Genomic DNA, 24,445 nt, shown 5'->3' with positions numbered 1-24,445 from the left:
CAGTTCTCAAAACAGATATCGGTTGGCAACAGAGTAATATCGTCCTGCAGTCACAGGAAACGGCGGACGCGACTGACGCTGTTACCTTGAAATCAAGAGTCATGGGTTTGATTTCGGACTGGAGAACAGTACGTTAGTTGCGATTCCATTTTAACTTTAGGTACAGTCGCCGGCAAAAAATATGGGACAGCTAGATCCTGAAATACTTGCTCCCCTGCAAGGCGAACTATACGGCGATAAGTGATTTTTAATAGCAAAGTTTCAATGGCAACTTCTACCACCGCCGTAGAGTTATACAACCCACGTAACGCCTTGCAGGGAAGCGATTATTTCAGGAACTAGCTAACTAGCCCATTTGTTTGCCGGCGACTGAACATAGCCGGTTAGCTAACTTCTGCTTAAAAGTAAAAACAAAAAAAAAACAAAAACTTTTGTGTGAACCTAGGGATGGACGATATTGTAAATTTTATATCGCGATATATCGTCGCTGACGATACGATATTTTTTCCGTATCGTGATATCGGCGATATATCGTCTCCACGATATATATCGCCAAAATATTGTGAAGAGATTTCGCCGACACGATATATATCGGTAAATATCGTGACGATATATCGCCGACAATATATATCGTCACAATATCGTGACGATATATCGTCTAGTTGATATCGCATGGACGATATTTTTTCAATATCGTCCAACACTATTTGTAACAAATTGGAGAAAAACTGCTGGAGGGAGATGAGGGGAGGGGTAAAGTAGAGGAGGTTTAAGTGTGAGTGAATAATGGCTAATGGTTCAGTAGTATATAGTTCAATGCACAGAAGACAAGAATATATATGGACGTACGCAGACTCATTCAGTTACCTATCTGGACAATATTAACCTTATTGTCGTAACTTTATGTTCATTTTTCACAGAAACTATTAGGTATAAGAAGATGAAATTTTATCATTACAGTCTGAGTATTGGTTATCACTTTATAGCACAGTATTTCTTTTAAATAGTACCGAAGGATATAACGCCAACTTCTATTACAGGTCACACGAACATAAATGTTTAAACATATACGCATGGTGGCCGCGTATTCATTCATTATTCTACAAGAATGTACCTAGGTAGATATGAGCACAGCGAGTGTTATGTAAGTGAAGGCTGTTGTATAAAGGCCTTGTTAAAGTGAGAGGTGGATGTCTTGTCAGGCTCAAAATTCGCTCTCGATTTTTGCAGAACTTACGTGATCGCAAAAGAAGAAGTGACGTAATACCTTATTATCCCTTCTCCTCCGCAAAGCTCTTATTTCACGAAGAATTTGCAATAGAATACGTGATGCAGTTGGACGATGAATGCGTGTGGGGGAATGCACTCATTATCCGCTAGTTCCTACTTGTTACCAGTTTTGCGGCAGACTTGGAAGAAGATTTATTTTGAGAGATGTTCAGTTCGAAGATCCTGCCCTGTACATTTTGATATACAGGGTGATCCGTTTGAGATGTCAGAAAGTAAACCTTTATACACAAAAGGTTAATGTACGTATCTGTGAGTAGCTTGTTGTAATATATGCAGAAAGGATGCAAGTTTCGAATGAGTGGAGGTTTACTGACTTCAGCTGCGTGGCGGCAGTAGCATGCATGTAATACTTGAAAATTTCGCATACCATACGACATACTGTGTGCGCTGTTGTGTCGTGATCACCACCTTTCTTACCATGCACATTAGCGCCGCCATAGAGCTGAAGTCTGTAAACCTCCACTCATTCGAAACTTGCATCCTTTCTGCTTATATTACAACAAGCTTCTCGGAGATACGTACATTAACCTCTCGTGTATAAAGGTTTACTTTTCTGGCATGTCAAACGGATCATCCGGTATATGCCGCTCCGTGGCCGTGCGATCTAAGGCGTTATGTTTGGGATCGGGCTGCGGGACGGAAGTGGGTTCGAGTCCTGGGGGAAGCGTAACAACTTTGCTCCAGAGATTTCGGCCAGTATATGGGTCCCACCAATGTGAGGAAACCTACAACTAAGACTGGGATTTCGTCGTGCTGATCACACGTCACCCCGTAACTGGTTGGATGTGCTGAGGTTGGCAATCGGTACATAGGCCCTGGCCTTCACGGACTGTTGCGCCGCGGGTTACATTACATATTTATGTTTTGATATCTGTTGCTTGGGAAGCAGTTTTGCTTTTAGGAAGCTTTCATACTCAAGCGACAAGCAACATGGGTCCCTTCAGTCGAAAGCAAAACATTCACGCGCATGCGCGAAGAGACCGAAGCGACAAGATGCGCGGCATTGAGAAAACAGCCCAATCCGAAAGACACGTGCGGTTTGTCGTGTCGCTTTGGTTCGGAAATTTGCATTTATTTCTGATGGTTGGTTTCCAAGCGACACGTGTCTCCCGTCCCTTGTCGCCTCGCTCCGGAGCTGAACCTACATTTGTCACAGAAACCTTTCTAAAACGTATATATAATATGGATCGCGGTTTCATATTACCAACACCTTGGGGGTCCAAAATATAATTGCGATCTTGGGAACAGAAAAGAAATTGCGAGTTATGAAAAAAGGAACAAGTTTAAATATACGTAAACACGTAAACATTTTACAAATTAACATGTAGATACAGTGGTGGCGATTAGGGGGGCGAGAGGGGCAAGTAGAGAGGCAGCACTTCGTTCCTACGCGTCAGCAAAAATTCGATGCGACTGGTGTTATGTTACATCCGGTGTAGCGGGGTACGAGCTGTTTTATTGTTGAGTCAGCAGAACGTGTCTGATCACGTTGAAGACATCGGAAGCGGTGGGGGGAGGGGGTCAATGGATTTGTCACGTTGTTTCTTGATGTATGCTAACCTAACACGTGCGTATGTTTGTGTGTGTGTGGAGGAAATGCGCGCGCAACCATTGCGTATGATTCAAAGACATGAAGAAATGATTTAAAGATGGCGCCGAAGGTGCTTTACCCCGAAAGCTTAGCGGCTAAGGTTATTGCTGTGTAAAACAAGAGGCGTCGAGGGTTCGATTCCTGGTAGAGTCAATATTGATTGATTGATAGATTGAGTTAGTTTTTTTAAGTCCATTTTATGCACGGCAAAACTAATCAGGATTGGAGCTACAGTTGAAAAGTGGTGATTCGGACCACTATGTGCCTCCACCGAGTATCGAACCTGGGACCCCTTGATTACAAGGCGACGATGTCAATATTGAATGGTCTCGATTAGCCTGTGTGTAAATAAAGGCAACAAAATGGTTGAGTTCGAAAATCGAGTTGGGTTAGTGGTTAATGTTGTCACCTGGCAATGAAGAGGTCGCGGGTTCGATTCTCTAGGTAGTTAAATTAGGCCAATTGTTTAGTCCCGCCATTATAGGTCCCCGATTAGTCCATCTGTGCATAAATAGTGTTTGAATAAAATCAATATGGCGGCCTTGGGTTAGTGGTTAATGTTGTCGCCTGGTAATGAAGAGGTCGCGGGTTCGATTTTCTAGGTAGTTAAATGAGGCCAATTGTTTTGTCCCGCCATTATAGGTCCCGATTAGTCCATCTGTGCATGAATAGTATTTGAATAAAATCAATATGGCGGCCGCGTTTTGTGTTTAGCGGCGGCGGTGGCGGCGACCGGGCGCGGCGCGGCGCGTGGCGGGGCGGGGCGTGGCGTGGCGGGGCGGGGCGGGGCGGAGCGGAGCGGGGCGGCGCGGGGTGTTTTTTATTCCGCGAGATGTTTTAACCAAGTGGTTGAGGGTTCGATTCCCAATGTTGGTGAAAATTGGATATATTCAATTGAATTTGTTTAAAAGTTCCGATTAGCTTTTTGTGCACAAAGAGAAAATGAACTAATTGAAAATAGGATGTTTATGCTGTAATGAAAAGGTCCCCGGGTTCGATTCACAATGTCAAATTGGCTGATAATGATGTTGTTTTTAAAATTAAAAAAAAAGAAGTGTGTTGAGTCCCCATTAGTATTTATGCAGGAACAGATATTAAAAATCAAAACAAAATGGCTGTGACTGGTGTTTAGTACTCGAAAGGTTCCAGGTTCGAGTCCAAATGTTGGTAAATTTTTAATTTAATAGTTATAATTTTTTTTTTAGTTTACAGAATTTTTTCCCATTTATTGCATTTTGGCGAACATGTTCCCCCTTTTGTGGCATTTGGACATGATGGAGATATACATAGAAATTGTTGTCAAAGTGCCTAATAATGATTTTCTGTTTAAATAAAAAAAAAGTGTGTTATCAGTCCCGATTAGCACGAACAGATATTCAAAAACAAAACAAAATAGCTGATATTGTTGTTTAGTATTCAAAAGGTTTTGGGTTCCAATGCTGGCAAATTGCAGAATAACATTGATTTGTTTAAAATCTATTCCCGATTATCCTTGATACACAAATAGAAAATGGGGTGATTTTGGAGTTTTGCAACCAACGGGGGTCGAGTGTTCGATTTTCACTAGGGGCTAATGTTGGCGTTTTTTACGCAGTCCCGATTAACCGTAATGCATAAAGCTGTTTCAACGAATATCGAACCTGGAACCTTTTGATTACAATGCAAAGATTTTACCACTAATGTATGCTATGTTTTAAAACCAAAAATAAATAATAGTATCGTATTTTTTAAAAGATGCGTTACCACTCTCGATTAGCCATTATGCACAAAGAGATGTGTTTTGAAACCAATGGGGTCGAGGGTTCGATTCCAACTGGGTATGTGTGTTGAGGAAACTAAAGGTCAACAGGCATGGAAAGTTTTTACTCGCCATCTCAAAATAAGTTCTTGGGCTTGGTACAGGTAGCTTTTTGTAGAAAGCCCCACAACGGCATCAACGTGGCTACCATCTGTGGGGGCCTCTTTTTTTTAAGTTGGAGAGGGGCACAAGGCCGCTTGTACCATACAACCTTGCACCGAAGAACCAACTTGTCAACTAGTCACTCACTCCATCATTAAAGTGCACAACATAATATCAGATTTGCACTGATAATAAGCAAAGAATTATAGCGGCTGCATAATTATATTTCAATGACAGCAAATGGTTTCAAATGAATGGTTTTCATTTTATTCTTTACTAAGTAACAGATTTGGTAATGAAAAGCTTTAACATTTGCATATAATATGAGATTTCTTTTGGTATCCAGTTTGTATGTTGACCAAATCACAGATATACTATTACTAAGGATAGCATTAACTTAATCTATTAAAAATATATTCCAGTGCATTACAAAATTAACTCATTCTGTTTTCTGTTGTTTGAATCCATATGGTAAAGTCTCGAAACTTGATGCACATCTTTTTCTTTTGGTATATACCACCTGAAAAACCCTTATTTCCGGCTTACTAACAACGGAATGTGTTTTTGTGCGTACGATTTTGTTCGAGTTGAGTAAAGTTAAAGAGGAGGTGTTGTTGAGAATAGCATTGGTGAGTGATTCGAAATTAATTGTGCTGCTGTTTTTATGGTTTAGACATATGCCTTTCACTTTGCAAACAGTAGTAACATTAGTATTGTCTGGATTTACTACCTCAAATGCATAACTTTTCGGCCCACTGGATGAAAATGCTCTGATATAAGCATTTTTCCCATAGAGTTCTAGTTCATCTGTTAACTCCCCTAGGTAGTCTCCAACAGGCAGATCAACATCACCTGGCCTTTGAATATAAATGACACTATCGGTATCATAGTACAATACATTTTCGCCTAATGTATCCAAATATTCATAAAGCTCTAATCGTGCATGTGTTGTAGTGTATGCTGCAATAACTACATTTACAGTCGATAATGGAAGTGCAGATTCTTCGAGATATTGCCAGTGAACTATCAACATATCTTCATTTATAGGTATAACTTGATGTACTTCAACATTGGGACTTTCTAGTTTATCGAAAAAAATCCTTAGGATTGTTGATAATACTAACTTGACCAGGGTTTTCTCTCTGTCCAAATTTACCCCAAAATGAATTCAGCATAAGTTTTGCTAAGCTTCGTAATCCAGGATTAGCACATATTCTGTTTTCATCCAACAACACACCCTCCTTTTCAAAATAGTCAGCTATGTATTTTTTTTGGATTCTTCATCAATACACCACAATGGCCAGCCGCTTGCTTCAACTTTTGCTTTGAGAAATGTATTGATGTACTCTGCAAAAACACCACCTGATTTTTTTGCAGGATCATATTGTTCAACATTATATTTTTTTCGGGAAGCACAGGCGATAGATATGGAGATATTGTGGGCAGCATTGGAAAAAGTATTGCAGAGCAATACAACATTTCTTTCTGACAAACAATTTCTATGTATATCTCCATCATGTCCAAATGACACGAGGGGGAGGACGTGTTCGCCAAAATGCAATGAATGGGGAACAATTCTGTAAACTAAAAAAAGGAATTATAACTATTAAAAATTCCGATAGCAGGTGTTTGGCTTATGCGTTGGTTGTGGCAAGAGGTATTAATGTTTACAAAAATGAACCTAAAAAACGTTATCAGTATGTTAGACAACATAAATGTGTTATGGAAGAAGAAGTGGATAAACTGTGCAGAGAAGCTGGGGAAAATTTGAGTGGTGGTGGAGGAACTATCGAAATTCAAAAATTTCAGGACTATTTATCTGATTTCAAAATTACCGTATATAATGGATTTTCCGGGAGTGATGTGATATATGAAGGTCCTTTATTACCTAGGCGCGAAACTTTAAATTTGGTGTACATAAACAACCATTTTAATGTTATAACATCTCTTACAGCTGCATTCTCCGCTAATTTCTATTGTGAAACTTGCCATAAGAAATATGATCATGTTTCTAGACACCTAGGATCCTGTACAGCTGTTTGTTCACAATGCCAAGAGAAGCCCAAATGTACTGTTTCAGAAACCAAAATAAAGTGCACTGATTGTAACAGATTTTTCTATGGTCAAAAGTGTTACAATAATCATAAAACATGTTACAATAGAAAAAACTCTCTTTGTCAGACAGTAAAATGTTGTGAAAAATGCATGAAAGCGTATGCTATCCGTACAAACAGAAATCCCTCATATATGTGGGGAGAAATTCTGTGTCAGCTGTAAAAATATGGTACCATCTGAACATCTATGTACATCCAAAAAAAATATGGCAAACAAATATCTTCTCTTATATCAAAAAAGCAATGCTTGTTTTCTACGATATTGAATCGAGTCAGGACACAAAACTAGAAGGCACTGAAAACAATTTTCTGCATATTCCAAATCTTTTGGTATGCCAAAATGTATGCTATAATTGCATTGAGAACAAAGATATGTCTCAATGATGCAGTGTATGCGGGAAAAAACAGCACATTTTTGATAGTACAGAACCTGTTTACAATTTTCTGCAATTTGTTTCAGCTCACCGCACCAAAATTAACAATATTGTGTGTATTGCACACAATAGTAGAGGGTATGATTCGCACTTCGTACTGCAAACTATGATCGAAAAAATTAAATGGACACCGTCTGTTATCATGAATGGAGCCAAAATATTATCTTTGAAGATGCATAATATCCATTTCATAGATTCTCTCAACTTTATTCCAATGGCGCTCAACAAATTACCGAAAGCATTTGATCTCCCAATGTCCAAAGGGTATTTTCCTCATTTTTTTAATACTTTGAAAAATAAAGAATATGTCGGATGTGTCCCTGGTACTGAATTTTACGCTGTTGATTCTATGATGGAGAATCAGAGAACCAGTTTTTTGGAATGGCATAGTGAACAACAGAAAACAGGGGTAGTTTTCGATATGCAGAAGGAGTTGAGAAAGTACTGTGTAGAAGATGTTAATGTACTACGTGCTGCCTGTTTGAAATTCATGACCACTTTTGAAAAAGAAACAACAGTGAACCCATTATTGGAAGCCATCACCATCGCTTCAGCTTGTAATAAAGTATTCCGTAAAAGATTTTTGAAAGCAGAACATATAGGAATTATTCCTAAAAACGGATACAGATGGTGTGATATTCAGTCTATAGAGGCTATTCAATGGTTGGTATGGGAGGAAAAAAAACATAAAATCGAAATCCAACATGCAGCCAGAGGACCAGAAGTAAAAGTTGGAGGAAACTTGAAAGTAGATGGATATTTTAAAGATCAAAAGGGGCAAGAGCATGTATTTGAATATCAAGGATGCAGAACACATGGTTGTGTCAAATGTTTCCCTACTTCACGTACAGAACCTCTTCATGATGACCCATATGATACTTTGTCTTTTCGGTATGAAAGAACAGAAAATAAAATTACCAGATTAAAATCACTTAACTACATTGTCCATGAGATGTGGGGGTGCGAATTTCATCAGCAGTTGAGAAATAACAAAACCACGAAACATTATGTTGAAAAACATCCGTTATCAATTAAAGCTCCCATAATTCCCCGGGAGGCGTTTTATGGTGGTAGAACTAATGCTACCAAACTACATTACACTGTGAAAGAAAATGAAAGAATTCAATATAAGGATGTATGTAGCCTGTACCCTTATTGTTGCAAAGTTAAAAAGTTTCCAGTTGGCCATCCGGTGAAAATTTTTGTGGGGGAAGAATGCCCTGATATTTATTCTTTTGAAGGGCTTGTCAAAGCAACAATACTTCCACCGAGAGATCTGTACCATCCTGTGTTACCATATCGAACCAATTCAAAATTAACTTTCCCTCTATGTAGAACTTGTGCCGATGAAATAAACCAGGCGGAATGTAACCATACTGCTAGGGAAAGAGCTATAACTGGAACCTGGGTTGTGGATGAAGTTCAGAAGGCAGTTCAAAAGAAATACAAAATTTTAGAATTACATGAGGTATGGGAATATAATGTTGAACAATATGATCCTGCAAAAAAATCAGGTGGTGTTTTTGCAGAGTACATCAATACATTTCTCAAAGCAAAAGTTGAAGCAAGCGGCTGGCCATTGTGGTGTATTGATGAAGAATCCAAAAAAAATACATAGCTGACTATTTTGAAAAGGAGGGTGTGTTGTTGGATGAAAACAGAATATGTGCTAATCCTGGATTACGAAGCTTAGCAAAACTTATGCTGAATTCATTTTGGGGTAAATTTGGACAGAGAGAAAACCCTGGTCAAGTTAGTATTATCAACAATCCTAAGGATTTTTTTCGATAAACTAGAAAGTCCCAATGTTGAAGTACATCAAGTTATACCTATAAATGAAGATATGTTGATAGTTCACTGGCAATATCTCGAAGAATCTGCACTTCCATTATCGACTGTAAATGTAGTTATTGCAGCATACACTACAACACATGCACGATTAGAGCTTTATGAATATTTGGATACATTAGGCGAAAATGTATTGTACTATGATACCGATAGTGTCATTTATATTCAAAGGCCAGGTGATGTTGATCTGCCTGTTGGAGACTACCTAGGGGAGTTAACAGATGAACTAGAACTCTATGGGAAAAATGCTTATATCAGAGCATTTTCATCCAGTGGGCCGAAAAGTTATGCATTTGAGGTAGTAAATCCAGACAATACTAATGTTACTACTGTTTGCAAAGTGAAAGGCATATGTCTAAACCATAAAAACAGCAGCACAATTAATTTCGAATCACTCACCAATGCTATTCTCAACAACACCTCCTCTTTAACTTTACTCAACTCGAACAAAATCGTACGCACAAAAACACATTCCGTTGTTAGTAAGCCGGAAATAAGGGTTTTTCAGGTGGTATATACCAAAAGAAAAAGATGTGCATCAAGTTTCGAGACTTTACCATATGGATTCAAACAACAGAAAACAGAATGAGTTAATTTTGTAATGCACTGGAATATATTTTTAATAGATTAAGTTAATGCTATCCTTAGTAATAGTATATCTGTGATTTGGTCAACATACAAACTGGATACCAAAAGAAATCTCATATTATATGCAAATGTTAAAGCTTTTCATTACCAAATCTGTTACTTAGTAAAGAATAAAATGAAAACCATTCATTTGAAACCATTTGCTGTCATTGAAATATAATTATGCAGCCGCTATAATTCTTTGCTTATTATCAGTGCAAATCTGATATTATGTTGTGCACTTTAATGATGGAGTGAGTGACTAGTTGACAAGTTGGTTCTTCGGTACAAGGTTGTATGGTACAAGCGGCCTTGTGCCCCTCTCCAACTTAAAAAAAAGAGGCCCCCACAGATGGTAGCCACGTTGATGCCGTTGTGGGGCTTTCTACAAAAAGCTACCTGTACCAAGCCCAAGAACTTATTTTGAGATGGCGAGTAAAAACTTTCCATGCCTGTTGACCTTTAGTTTCCTCAACACACATACCCAGTTGGAATCGAACCCTCGACCCCATTGGTTTCAAAACACATCTCTTTGTGCATAATGGCTAATCGAGAGTGGTAACGCATCTTTTAAAAAATACGATACTATTATTTATTTTTGGTTTTAAAACATAGCATACATTAGTGGTAAAATCTTTGCATTGTAATCAAAAGGTTCCAGGTTCGATATTCGTTGAAACAGCTTTATGCATTACGGTTAATCGGGACTGCGTAAAAAACGCCAACATTAGCCCCTAGTGAAAATCGAACACTCGACCCCCGTTGGTTGCAAAACTCCAAAATCACCCCATTTTCTATTTGTGTATCAAGGATAATCGGGAATAGATTTTAAACAAATCAATGTTATTCTGCAATTTGCCAGCATTGGAACCCAAAACCTTTTGAATACTAAACAACAATATCAGCTATTTTGTTTTGTTTTTGAATATCTGTTCGTGCTAATCGGGACTGATAACACACTTTTTTTTTATTTAAACAGAAAATCATTATTAGGCACTTTGACAACAATTTCTATGTATATCTCCATCATGTCCAAATGCCACAAAAGGGGGGACATGTTCGCCAAAATGCAATAAATGGGAAAAAATTCTGTAAACTAAAAAAAAAATTATAACTATTAAATTAAAAATTTACCAACATTTGGACTCGAACCTGGAACCTTTCGAGTACTAAACACCAGTCACAGCCATTTTGTTTTGATTTTTAATATCTGTTCCTGCATAAATACTAATGGGGACTCAACACACTTCTTTTTTTTTTAATTTTAAAAACAACATCATTATCAGCCAATTTGACATTGTGAATCGAACCCGGGGACCTTTTCATTACAGCATAAACATCCTATTTTCAATTAGTTCATTTTCTCTTTGTGCACAAAAAGCTAATCGGAACTTTTAAACAAATACAATTGAATATATCCAATTTTCACCAACATTGGGAATCGAACCCTCAACCACTTGGTTAAAACATCTCGCGGAATAAAAAACACCCCGCGCCGCCCCGCTCCGCTCCGCCCCGCCCCGCCCCGCCACGCCACGCCCCGCCCCGCCACGCGCCGCGCCGCGCCCGGTCGCCGCCACCGCCGCCGCTAAACACAAAACGCGGCCGCCATATTGATTTTATTCAAATACTATTCATGCACAGATGGACTAATCGGGACCTATAATGGCGGGACAAAACAATTGGCCTCATTTAACTACCTAGAAAATCGAACCCGCGACCTCTTCATTACCAGGCGACAACATTAACCACTAACCCAAGGCCGTCATATTGATTTTATTCAAACACTATTTATGCACAGATGGACTAATCGGGGACCTATAATGGCGGGACTAAACAATTGGCCTAATTTAACTACCTAGAGAATCGAACCCGCGACCTCTTCATTGCCAGGTGACAACATTAACCACTAACCCAACTCGATTTTCGAACTCAACCATTTTGTTGCCTTTATTTACACACAGGCTAATCGAGACCATTCAATATTGACATCGTCGCCTTGTAATCAAGGGGTCCCAGGTTCGATACTCGGTGGAGGCACATAGTGGTCCGAATCACCACTTTTCAACTGTAGCTCCAATCCTGATTAGTTTTGCCGTGCATAAAATGGACTTAAAAAAACTAACTCAATCTATCAATCAATCAATATTGACTCTACCAGGAATCGAACCCTCGACGCCTCTTGTTTTACACAGCAATAACCTTAGCCGCTAAGCTTTCGGGGTAAAGCACCTTCGGCGCCATCTTTAAATCATTTCTTCATGTCTTTGAATCATACGCAATGGTTGCGCGCGCATTTCCTCCACACACACACAAACATACGCACGTGTTAGGTTAGCATACATCAAGAAACAACGTGACAAATCCATTGACCCCCTTCCCCCACCGCTTCCGATGTCTTCAACGTGATCAGACACGTTCTGCTGACTCAACAATAAAACAGCTCGTACCCCGCTACACCGGATGTAACATAACACCAGTCGCATCGAATTTTTGCTGACGCGTAGGAACGAAGTGCTGCCTCTCTACTGGGCAGTTGCCCCCCACTTTTCGTCACTTTTTCTAAACCGTATATACAAAGGGAAATATTGTCTTTGCCCCTCCACTTTTGCCACCTTCCCTCCCCGGTTTTGGAACTCAATCGCCGCTACTGTGGAGATAAAATGTCTGGTTTTAAACGTCACCTGTAAATCATCAAAAGCTGCGAAAAGCTGCAGAGAAACGAGATTTTACATACCTTTCCTAAGGTTTCAAAATCGACGAAAGACAAAACTTCTCGAACATCCACCATTACGCAAATGACTAGCTGGTCCTATGACCTTCAGGGCGAACTAATACACAAATGACAAGTTCCATCACAAGACGCGTTCTTCAGATATTGCAGGGTTTCGTATTATCAGCTAACCACATTTCCCTCTCTTGTAGAACATTATACGACATGCAATCTATGTTATGGATAGAATCTCTATGTAGTGTGTTACACATGCAAACACAATGGAGAAAGTTTTAAGTCATTCAACGAAATTAGTATACGAGAAGCTGACAAGAATACTTTATTCAGCCTATGAATATACCAGTCCCTACAGCACACATATGATTGCTATTCACTACACCGAGAATTCAACGGAATCTTAGGAATGTCAATCATTTCTTAACTACAGTCATACTCTTTGGGAAAGTTACGTAAACGATACGGACTTTTCGGTAATAGCTTTAATTAATCCTTGTTAATTGTTTTAACGAAGCACAAATTTTGCTTGACATAATTTTTAAGGTTTCTACTGGTAATGGTTCCTGTTATTTCACCAATTCTTACATTACTTTATAAGAGAGATGTTGTTGTTTTCGCACTTAACCAAATTTCTGGAGCTGTATTGTGGCCAAAACTGGTTACATGGCGACATGCAACTTAGGGTCAAAAACCGAATTCAATGAATTACAAAGGAAAAAAGGAAAGAATTAGTAACGCCAATTATCCATGTATTTCATGTTTCTGTCAACCTTTTGTATACAATTCCTTACCTTGACTTTCTCCAAATGTGATTTATAGCATTTCATGTCAGTTATGGCGCAGTTTTTGTTTTTTTATTTTTATGTAACATAATAATTACATAATAATAACCTAAAGGTTTGATTCAACTGCCATAAACTTAAATCTTTTAACAAGCAACACTTATCCTGCCCTTCATGATAGCTGGACAAACATGACAATGAGAAACTTGTTAATTATGAAACCTAACTATATAATTTGCACCTCAAGCAAACTTTACTTTGGGCGGAGCCGACTGCACAACACTGGAAAAGCAATGTCTTATGGAACCGTTTACAGTGCCGTGTGGTCTAGTAGTGTTGCGCGCTACGATGCCAGATGTCCCGCGTTCGAATCCCGGTTCAGATATGGATGTTTGCGTTCGTCTGTCCTGAATGAAAGAGAGATTTCAGAAAAATTTATGTGTGGGGAAGGCTGCCGTTTAGGAGTCTTCCTAAAAAAAAAAGCTGGTAGGGCGTCTGACTGCCACGTCGGAGACCCGGGTTCGATTCCCGGGATGCCCGATCTAAGGTCGAAATTGTCCCCGCATAAAGCGGCTGTGGGGATCACCCAGCTTCAAATCAATGGGTACATGGGGCAACTCTGTGGTAAAGGCGGCCGGAGCTTGGTGCTGATCACATGGCCTCCAAAATGGCCGAGATCGAGAAATGTGCCTTAATGGCACGGTGCTCTGTGAACGGGGAACTTTTTCTTACCTTACAGTGTCATGTAGTCAGAGAGAGAATTAAACTAGTTGTTTTGAGGGGTTTGATGGGGCTACAGCTCCTACTCCAAATTATTCTTCTTATCATTTTCCTTCCACTTCGGGATTTTATTCGTTGTGTTTCTGTCGCTTGTCGCTTGGGTCTGAAAGCTCCATAACGAAGATCTGGAACGACAAGCAACACACGTACAGCATCAACGAAATAATCAACACGAACGATTCACAACGTAGCGATGTGACAAGTCGAAGAAACAAACCTACGTGGATCGGTGAATCCGGAATAACAAGTGTTGTATGACGCTTCCGTGTGTGAACCCTCCCCCCCCCCCCACACACGTTGTGAATTTGAGTTCGCAGCAACGCGGAACTTTGGTAAAAATTTCTTGGTCTTGAACTTGACCGAACTGTAAAGTAATGTCTGTGTTTCAAAAACCCTCGCACTGACCTTGACAACGAACAATACGTTGTGAATATCTTTGTTGCTTGTTACGACTGGGTAAACGTGCATCCTCGCTGTTACCGCGAGCCAGTTGCTGTAACTGCATCCGGATGTGTTGCACCCATCGATATTAGGCGAGATTAAAACCACGGTAGTTCCTCTCAAGGTCGCACACACTATCTCAAATAGACGTTTCCCAGCATCTGAAGTTGTTATGAGCGACAGAGAGAAATTGAAATTTCCTACATTACACTTCTCTTTCTCTCTCTTGAGAGAGAAAAAGAAAGATGAAGAACGGGAGAGAAAGAGAGAGAGGATAGGAAAATAAACAGAGAAAAGAGAGAGAGAGAGAGGGAGGGATAGGAGAGTGTGATGGAAGAAACAGATCGAAGAGAAGAGAGGGAGAAAATGGAGGACAAAAAGAGAGGGCAAAAAGAGAGAGAGGAAAAATAGATGAGCGTCACGTGACAGAAGAGAAGGAAAGAAATGGAAGAGAGACGAAGGAGCAATGGAAAAGGAAGAGAAAAGAGGAGAGATAGAAGAGATGAAGAATGGAAGGAAAAGAGGGAGATACAGGAAAGGAAAAGAGAGGAGAGATGGAAGGGATGAAGAGGAGAGAGAAGAGTGGCAGAGAAGGAAAAGAAAGAGATAAGGAGGGATGGAAGAGATGAGGAGGACAGAGAAGAGTAGCAGAGAATAAAGGGATAAGGAAGGAGAGATGGAAGAGATGAAGAGGAGAGAGAAGAGTGACAGAAAAGGAAAAGAAAGCGATAAGGAGAAATGGATGGGATGAAGAGGAGAGAGAAGAGTGGCAGAGAAGGAATAGAAAGAGATAAAGAGAGATGGAAAAGATGAAGAGGAGAGAGAAGAGTAGCAGAGAAGGAAATGAAAGAGATAAAGAGAGATGAAGAGGGCAGAGAAGAGTGGCAGAAAAGTAAAAGAAAGAGATATGGAAAGATGGAAGAGATGAGCAGGACAGAGAATAGTAGCAGAGAAGGATAAGAAAGTCATAAGGGGAGATGGAAGAAATGAAGAAGAGAAGAGAGAGAGGAAGAGAGAGATAGAAAAGAAGGAGAGGAAATGATGGAGAGAGAGAGAGAGAGAGAGAGAAGACAGAGCGAGATAGAAAAGAAAGATATGGAAGAAATAGTGATGAAGGAACAAAGAAGATAAGAGGGAGATAAAGGAAAGAAGAGAAAGATAGAGGGAGAAAGAGAACAAGGAAGAGGAAGAGAGAAAAAAGAATTAAAGAATAAAGAGAGAGAGGAGGAGGAGAAGGAAAGAAATAAAGTTTCGACAACCCAGTTGCTCTCTAATCACGGGGATAAAACAGTAAGAACTACGATACAATCCCATGTACAGAAATGTTCACGAATTCGATTTTGTTCAGTTTTTGGTAGCTTCCTCGTGCTATCTCCTGCACGATATAGACTCCCCAATACAAGAGCGTACAGAATGAAGGGGCTGATGAGTCTGAACCCACATCTAAATGCATGAACACAAAACCACAATATTCAGAACTACAGTTTGCAAATGCTGCTTCCAATTCATATGATACCATACTATGCCGTGTAAAATTAATTTTTAGTAATTATCCTATATCAACTTACCTGATCCGTAGTGTGCAAATTTCCTCTCATCTTACTTCCAGTACTTCAATTTCGCAACTAATCCCTATTTCGTGCCTTTGTAGTTTTAATCGCTTTCGTCATACCTCAAGTGTTTGCTAACTTTGTTACAGAACTAATTGCTGGCTTATTTTACGTGCAGATCATATGCATTAATGTTAGCCTAATTATTGACTGTGAAGACACGTTTATGTTTCGAATGCTTCTTTCTCTCACCTCTCTCTTTTTGCAAAATCCCGTGTAGGTCAGAAAGCTACTGGTGTCATGTACGTACAATATCGTAAAATGGCCAGTGGCCACGTGACAATTTCTAGCCGTGATGCAAGGTTAAGATTGCGATGCTGCTCTTACGCAAGTCGTAAAATTGTTTTATTGTTCTTCGAAAGCTCGTAATTATTGCGTTTTAATATTGGTTTCTTCGTCTCCTTTCAAGAACTTCGTTTTTGTACATCTATCAAGTGAAGCAATGCTACTTTTACTTTGAGGTAAATGTCAAAATGAGAATTTTTATGCAAGTGCAATGCTTTGTTTTGTAAGGATTATCCAATTCGTGGATAATAGTAATCAGGAGATTTCTAATCTTGAGTTGCAAATTTTTTAATGCGATAATCTACGGACAGGGGCACTATAAGTACCAGATGTTCCCGCTTCTTCGTCTCCCTTCAACAATTTTGATTTGTACGCCATCTCTGGAGGTAAATCTCAAGATGGGACTTGTGCAAGGATAATGAATGTTTTGTTTCAATGGATCTCTTTGGGGAGATTTACACGCGTAAGATGCAAATTTCTTAATGCATCTAAGGTTAGGGACACTATAAATGCGGGATTTCCAGGGAAATTACGGGAAAAGAGCTTCGTGTCCCGAATTTTCAAAGAAAATAGGTTAATTCTGTGCAACTCATTCCCAATTTAAGAAAGGTGTAAATTGGCGGGGCACTTGCCGTTCCAAAATTTTTGGCTTTGTCAAAATGTACAAGTTCATGGTACTTTTCTTAACCTCCTAAAATCTTGGGAGGAAAGTATTGACTATTTTTTATCTAACAGCAAAATAGCTAGATAACTGTTACTTATGGGATAGAAAACTATTTCATTCTGCCGCCCCCCCCCCCTCCACAAAGTTAGGTCCTAACTTACGCCCATGGTTACAGGAATGGTAAATTTAAAGTGATTACAGTGAAATTTTATTTCTGGTTCTGGTTCACCTTTATTTTGCATTCACGTCACTTTTCATAAGTTTTTTAAAACATTTTGTTTCTCATCGATGTGTAAAACCCTTTCATTTTGGTTATGGTAAAAAAATAATGAAAGAAAAAAAAAGTAAAGTGTTCCCCTGTGCTTAGCACCACGCCATGAAGGCGTATAGGGGGTAACGCCCCACACTTTCTTGATCCGGTCGTGAGTGGGGGTGATGTGATCAGCACCACACCCCTGACCGCCTTTACCCCCCAGGTTTCCCCAGGTACCCATGTTATTCGACGCTGGGTGGGCGCCGGGGCCGCTTCCATCGTTAGAAAAGTTCGCGGATTTGAACCGGCCGGGGATCGAACCCGGGACCTTTAGCATGGTAGTCAGACGCGTTACCGACTTTTTTTTTTTTTTTTTTTTTTTTTTTAAAGGAAAGCCCCCTAAGCGGAAGCTTCCCCCATCACATTCACTCATATCATTTCATTCACATTTCTATTTCAGGACTTTTTCAGGACAGACAATCACAAATACCCATGCCTTATCCGGGACTCGAACCCGGAACCCCTGGCGTTGTAGCGCGCTCTGCTAACCACTTCGCCACGGAGGTCGACCTGAGCCACCGCGGCCACTTGAAAGAAAAATTCGTTTCTTAAATTAATTCAACTGCAATATCGTGTTATGCTCCCTGCGAAGAGGCAGACAACATATATACCAGATGATCCCAACAAATATGCTAGTATATAACTTTCTAATTTTTTAAACTGAATACGTTAATTAATTAATTAATTGAAATATAATATTAATTAATAAATTATAACATAATCATAGAGAGTATTAGTTCGATTACGCAAAGGCTTGTTGAGAAATCTAAAATTTGGTTTAAATTAGTTGACAACGTCTAAATCTAACGGAAAATTTTTGTTTCTTCTGTTCAATATAATCAAATTACTGTATGCCTCCCTGATGGCGCAGTGGTACCGTCGGCGTCTTGTAATCAATACAACCAATCGATACCCGGTGGAGGCACATAGTGGTTCGGATCCCACTTTGAACTGTAGGTCCAGTCCCGAATAGCCTTACTGTGCATAAAGTGGACTTAAAATTCCAACTCGATCAATCAATCAATATAATAAAATTAACCTGGTAAGTGTTGATTTCATTGGCATGTTCCATTTCGAACACCGAAAACTTCCAATTACTTAGAATATTTCCACTTCAGTATACTTGTTCATGAAAATTGATACGCTTACTAAATTAAGCGTGGTGCCCGTCCGTCAAAATTTGTAAGGGGGAGGCAACACCACTCAGATCGTTTGATCGTTCACCGCCACTGTCAATAGGGCATTTCCTCTTATCGCTGTTTAAACACGAACAAAAGTCCGTCTTTCCAGGTGCTTGCCAGCTCTGGCTGCAAGTCACTTTAGCCTTCTGGCCCTAACTCGACTACGACCTCCCGGTTGTAATTCAAATTTGGGGGCTGCACGGGGGACAGTCCCCTCTCAGAGGCTTTGATTTCTCACCAGCACAGGCGAAAAAGTAATTTGTCTTATTGCTGGTAAACCCCGAACGAAAGGTAGTTCTTTCAGGTGGTTGCCAGCTCGGGCTGCAAGTCAAAAAATTTAAGGAGAACCTCTCAGGCCAGACAGGACCCTGTACCAAGCAGCTGTTGAGAAACACCGCTATATCATATTTCGTGCTGCCTGCTGTTGCGGGGAAAACCACGTGACCTACTTTTGTTCGAGGAAAACTCGTACGACTCGCCTACCCCGTGGAGTACTGGTAACGTTTTTTCCTTGTAATTAAGGGGTCCAAAGTTCCATATCCCCTGGACGGACATAGCGGTTCGGATCTCACTTGAAATAAACTGTAGGTCCAGTCCCGATTATTCTATCTGTGCATAAAGTGGACTTAAAACGAACTCAGATTCTTTACACTCTGCTTTTTAAAGGACTATTCTTGTCCAAATGAAATATATAATTTGTTATCAGTAGCCCCGCCTAGTTCGCTGCACTTTTTAACTCTCTCTGCACTCACGCGTCTAATTGCTTTCACGGTGCTACACTGACACGTCACCTTTGATGATTTGGTGTCTGCACAGTCGGCACTACGTTCCAGAGCGTTGTAGTGGGTGGTGTATGATCCGTGGTGCGTGCTAACTAATCAAATGAAATTTTAAATTAGCAGACAGGCATTTGTTGAATCTTCCGAACTTGAACACCGCTTTTCGTCTACTTGGTTGAACGTAGTCGTTGGGGTCGTGGGTTCGATAGTTTGTGTGGAGGCACATAGCGGTTCGGGTTGGAAATTTCAGGTCCAGTACCGATTAGCCTCTCTGTGCATAAAGTGCACCAAGTTAGACAACCACTAGTACACTGACGTTACTTCTTTCGCCTCTGACATGCCGACATGATGAGTACTCTTATATGTTACTCATTTTTTAAAAACAAATCTCCAGGTACAGTAAAACCTCGTTAATCCGGACCCCGATAAGCCGGACTTCGCTTAATCCGGACAAGCAAAAGGAAAAAAAAGCAGAATGCAAGGTTTTAAATGTGGCTGGAAGTCAATAATCGCATTCGTCATATTGCGTAACTGCTAAGAATACGTACATCCAACGTCCATGGGAAACTGCCCAAATAAAGGCAGTCAACCACTGATGAAATTCTGTTTCAGACTTTCGGGAAGAAGCCGCATTGACACAGGAATACCCTCGGCATATTCTCGCAAAACTCTGGTCACTATAATACGTGGCCGTACAAACCTATGCCCTTTAAATACACCATAATAAACGTGCTTTGTTGCTATAAACGGAGTTTTAATGCACTTTCTACTGTTCTTTTAGGTTATTTCAGTTAATCCGGACTTTCGTTAGACCGGTCAACTTATCCCCCATTAGTCCGGATTAACGAGGTTTTACTGTACATTAGTTTTCCAACAGTAACCAATAGAGATAGGTGAATTTCCAACACATATGCATGTGATTACGAGAATAGCGGACACAATATCATGAACCTAACTAGAGCTCCCACCTAGCCGACTGTTTAGTGCTCTCTTACCTTTGGTGCGATCTGTCCCGGGTTCGAACCCGGAGGGAGCTAAAAAATTTCGGTGCTGACGCGGCATCGTGAAAGCACACACTCCGGTCTCGAGAATCCGAAAACAGCGGCGATGGGACTCAATGCGATGACCACGCGTTACCCAATAAGAAGCTGCTTGATAAACCTTGGCTGTTAAATGTCTGTTGGGCCACAAGGAGTTTAGTTAAAATCGGCAAATATTTCACCCCTGCATCTCCATGGCGCAACAGCCCTTTAAGTACAAGGCCCTGCCGGAGCGGCCATTTCATTGGGTGACGTGTGGCCATCGCATAGAGTCCCATCGCCGCTGTTTTCTGGTTTTCGAGGCGAGAGACCGCTACTTCTTTTCAAGTAGATCCCTAATTGTCGTCACGCTGGGTCAACGCCGAAATTTTGGACGTTCGTAGCGGGAATCGAACTCGGGGCAGCACCTATTTCACTACTGTATACTGGTCGCATCTCCACTTTTCGTCAGAAATGAGTTGATGACATCATCGTGTTTCTTACGTGTTAAGGCATCTCGTTCCGAATCGACATATATCAGCATTAATAAAATGTTTGTGCAAATCGTGTAATGTATTCCAAAAACCACATAAATCCAACTTCAATCAGCTCTCCTGAAGAATTAGTGCAGATGGACATACGACAAAATGGTATTCAACTGGCTATATGCAGGTTTACACAAAAGGTTCTTTGTCTAATCGCTATTTCAAAGCTACAATTGTTGCTTTTAAATTGGTTGCACCATGTCTTCTGCAACCAGCTGCGATACCTTTTAACAGCCAGCACAGGAACAATAAGCTTTATCGGCGATAGGTTCGGCACCAACAGCGTGAACCAGCAATTAAAGAGCAAACAAAAGAGAATCGTGGAGAGTGCAGAATCGAAAGTTGCCCTGTGGTGATGCGAGGATAAGCCGAAATGTGGCTCTTATCGCACACTTCTCAAACACCTTTTTTGATCGAGCCTCCCTCTTCGCTTTCTGACGTAAGCGCGGATTGCTTTCGTTGTTGGGTTAGGCGTGTTAGGTAGATTTGGGCGATATATCGGCCAGACGATATATCGTGATATTAAGAAAATATCGTCCAGGCAATTTCAATTAGACGATATATCGTCACGATATTTTGGCGATATATACAGGGTGTCATTTTAATAGCGCCCACGGACCACAGATTCGTATAGAGGACATCAAAACAAAGAAAACTTCTCAGTAACATTTCTCTCGTTGGTGCGTAGTGTCGGCGCTACAATCGTTAAAAAAAGCCCGTTTTGCCGCCTGAATGCTGGCAACCACACACAACATTTGATTGCATTTGTGACGTCATATCCCGTCGTGAAGCGATGCGTTCCAGGGTTACCAGCAACACACATATTCTATGAAAAATGACATAGCTACAATCAGCCACATTATGTACCGTAAAACAAAATGAGAAAACACATTCTGTAACCTAACAGAAAGTAGACAAACGATACGAAAAATGTTAGAAAGAAAATATAATTCATGTGGAAGTGGTCAAATCGAATTTTGTCTCAGCTTACATGTCAAATATTTGCAAATCTAGTTACCAAGTTGGAATCTACAATTTAGTCTATCCACTTCGTCCTTCTGATACTACGAGGGATGATCGGAAAAAAAGGTTACAAAGCATATAACTTTTGTTTTATTCACTGTAACGTAACGAAAATTTATGTGTAAATTAATAACATGTTTGTCTTGTTGCGAGTTTGAGGACTTCGGATTCTGACCATGTATACCCGAGAAGCGGACATTTAAAATGGTGATTCATCTAGAAAATTGGTCAAGAGTAGAAATGAGGGCAGTGGTGCGGTTCCTGTGGGCCAAAAGCACTACACCTGCTGACATTCATAGGCAGATTGTGGACGTGTATGGGGAGGGTACAATTTCAAGGCAACATGTAGCGAAGTGGTGTCGTGCCTTCAAAGAAGGACGGACCAGTATTGTTAATGACAACCCTGGACACAGCGGTAAGCCCAGTACCTCAACCACTGACGTGAACTGTGCTCTTGTGGATGAGTGTATTCGTGAGGACAGAAGAAGAACATTACGCTCAATATCAGCTGAGCTGGGACTACCATTTGTTTGGCTGGCCACCATTATCTGACATGTGATGATGTCAAAAGAGCTGCCTCACGGTGGCTACGAGAACTTGACGCGGATTTCTGTGCAACCGGTATGGAAAACCTCATCTACCGTTGTGACAAGTGCTTGAACAAAAAAGGTGATTACATCGAGGACTAGTGTTGAGTGCCCTCCATCATCAGGTGTGTTGATCTTCCAGCTATGTCTAACACATACGCCATAATAGGCTTTGTAACTTTTTTTTTTCGATCATCCCTCGTAGTTGTCTGTGACACACTGAACAGATGACAAAATAGAAATGAAAGAACTCAAAATTCCAAAGGTAAGCAACACATAATATAATTTATATTCAGGGCATTATGAGGCAAGTGGCAAAATTGGTTGAAAAGACAGGGATATAAGTATTAGTAATACAAGCTCTCTGACGACTGTGTTTATCTATGCACCGGATAAACATGTAATAATTAGTTTACAACTGCGAACAGGGCAGTATATTCGTTACTGATTCATCATTACGTTGCTACTGTGGTTGTACGTGTTTTAGCCGTTATGCAACAACGTGAATCTCGGATACTTCCGTTATCAGCACAAAAGTACCACAAGGCATCTGGACACAAACCTGTAGATATCAAATTTGCAACTAATTAGATTTGCAAATATTTGACATGTAGTTGGGCGTAAACAGCCACATGTAAGCTGTAAGTCCAATAAAATTTATTGTTGTTGATATTTGACATGTAGGCTGAGACAAAATCCGATATTGACACTTAATTTTGAATACTTTTTTACCATTTCTCATATCGTTGGTTCACTTCCCCCTTCCCCTGAGATGACTGCTCATCATCTAGTTGGTACGCTATGATGTTCGGTCTACTGGACGTGTTTCTCGCTTCGTTTTACAGCTAATAATGTAGTTGGTCATTTTCACAAAATTTGTGTGTTCCTTGCAACCCTGCCGTGCGCCGTTTCGCCTCAGGAAATTACGTCACAGATACGATCAAATGTTGTGTTGGGTTGCCAGCATCCAGGCGGCAAAACAGTCTTTTTTGAACGGCTGTAGCGTCGAATAGACGCACTTATAAGAAAAATGTTACGGAGAAAAGTTGTTTGTTTTGATGTCCTCTATACGAATCTGTGGTCCGTGGGCGCCATTAAAATGACACCCTGTATAGTGTCGGCCATATATTGTCACGATGTTTGACGATATATATCGTGTCGATGATATATCGTTACGATATTTTAACGATATATATCGTGGAGACGATATATCGTTACGATATTTTAACGATATATATCGTGGAGACGATATATCGCCCATATCACGATACGGAGAAGATCTCGCGATATCAAATTGCCGATATCGTCCATCTCCAGTGTTAGGTTTACATCTACTCGTATTAGCACAAATACGTTGCATTTTTTTCGGCGCTTGACCAAAAAGGTATTATTTGCTTTAAGAGATCCAATGCCTAACGTAACAATGATTGTGTATAGCCTGACGTCAGACGACGAAGGGCGGAGCTTGACAAAGAAGGTGCAGAGAATTGTGCGATAAGTGAGACTTTTGCTGAAATGTGCGTGGGCTTCTCTGGAACTACGATCTGCAATGAATCGACTTCTGCGACACACATGTTTTGTTTTCATCTGACCTACATAGCGGATGATGTAGGATGAGATAGAGAGAGAGAGAGAGAGAGAGAGAGAGAGAGAGGGGGGGGGGTAATATCGAAGGACACGCAGGTTTTGTACATGTACTGTCTCTGAAAGCTTTCTTGCATTATGCATATGGTCACTACAACAACCTTTGCACATCTGCATGTCTTATAGGGAGAATCCGTGAATGGAATATTGGCCATATGCTTTTCTGTGATTTCGTGAGTGTGTTCATATATCGGGAGCTCGTAAAGCTATAAAATGCATTTTCAATGATTGATTGATTTGGTTTATTTCAATTTGGT

At 40.3% G+C, this 24,445-nt stretch overlaps 1 protein-coding gene across 2 annotated transcripts in view; it reads right to left on the bottom strand.

Annotated features, from left to right (window-relative positions):
* LOC145996373 (inactive pancreatic lipase-related protein 1-like) overlaps positions 1-16,365 on the bottom strand; it is a 102,536-nt gene extending 86,171 nt beyond the window's left edge. Inside the window, exons 1-2 of one of the 2 annotated variants that reach the window (XM_083132809.1) lie at positions 16,107-16,365; positions 14,050-14,222 (exon numbers count right to left, since the gene is read on the bottom strand). The gene's annotated coding sequence lies outside the window, so the exon portion shown is untranslated. The remainder of the gene's footprint in view (positions 1-14,049; positions 14,223-16,106) is intronic. The other variant, XM_083132810.1, reaches the window with a different exon arrangement.
* Between the last annotated feature and the right edge of the window lie 8,080 nt (positions 16,366-24,445).

This window comes from Lepisma saccharinum, chromosome 1, assembly GCF_977018435.1.
Source record: "Lepisma saccharinum chromosome 1, izLepSacc3.1, whole genome shotgun sequence".
Taxonomy (NCBI): domain Eukaryota; kingdom Metazoa; phylum Arthropoda; class Insecta; order Zygentoma; family Lepismatidae; genus Lepisma; species Lepisma saccharinum.
This window is presented reverse-complemented; position numbering and strand designations above follow the sequence as displayed.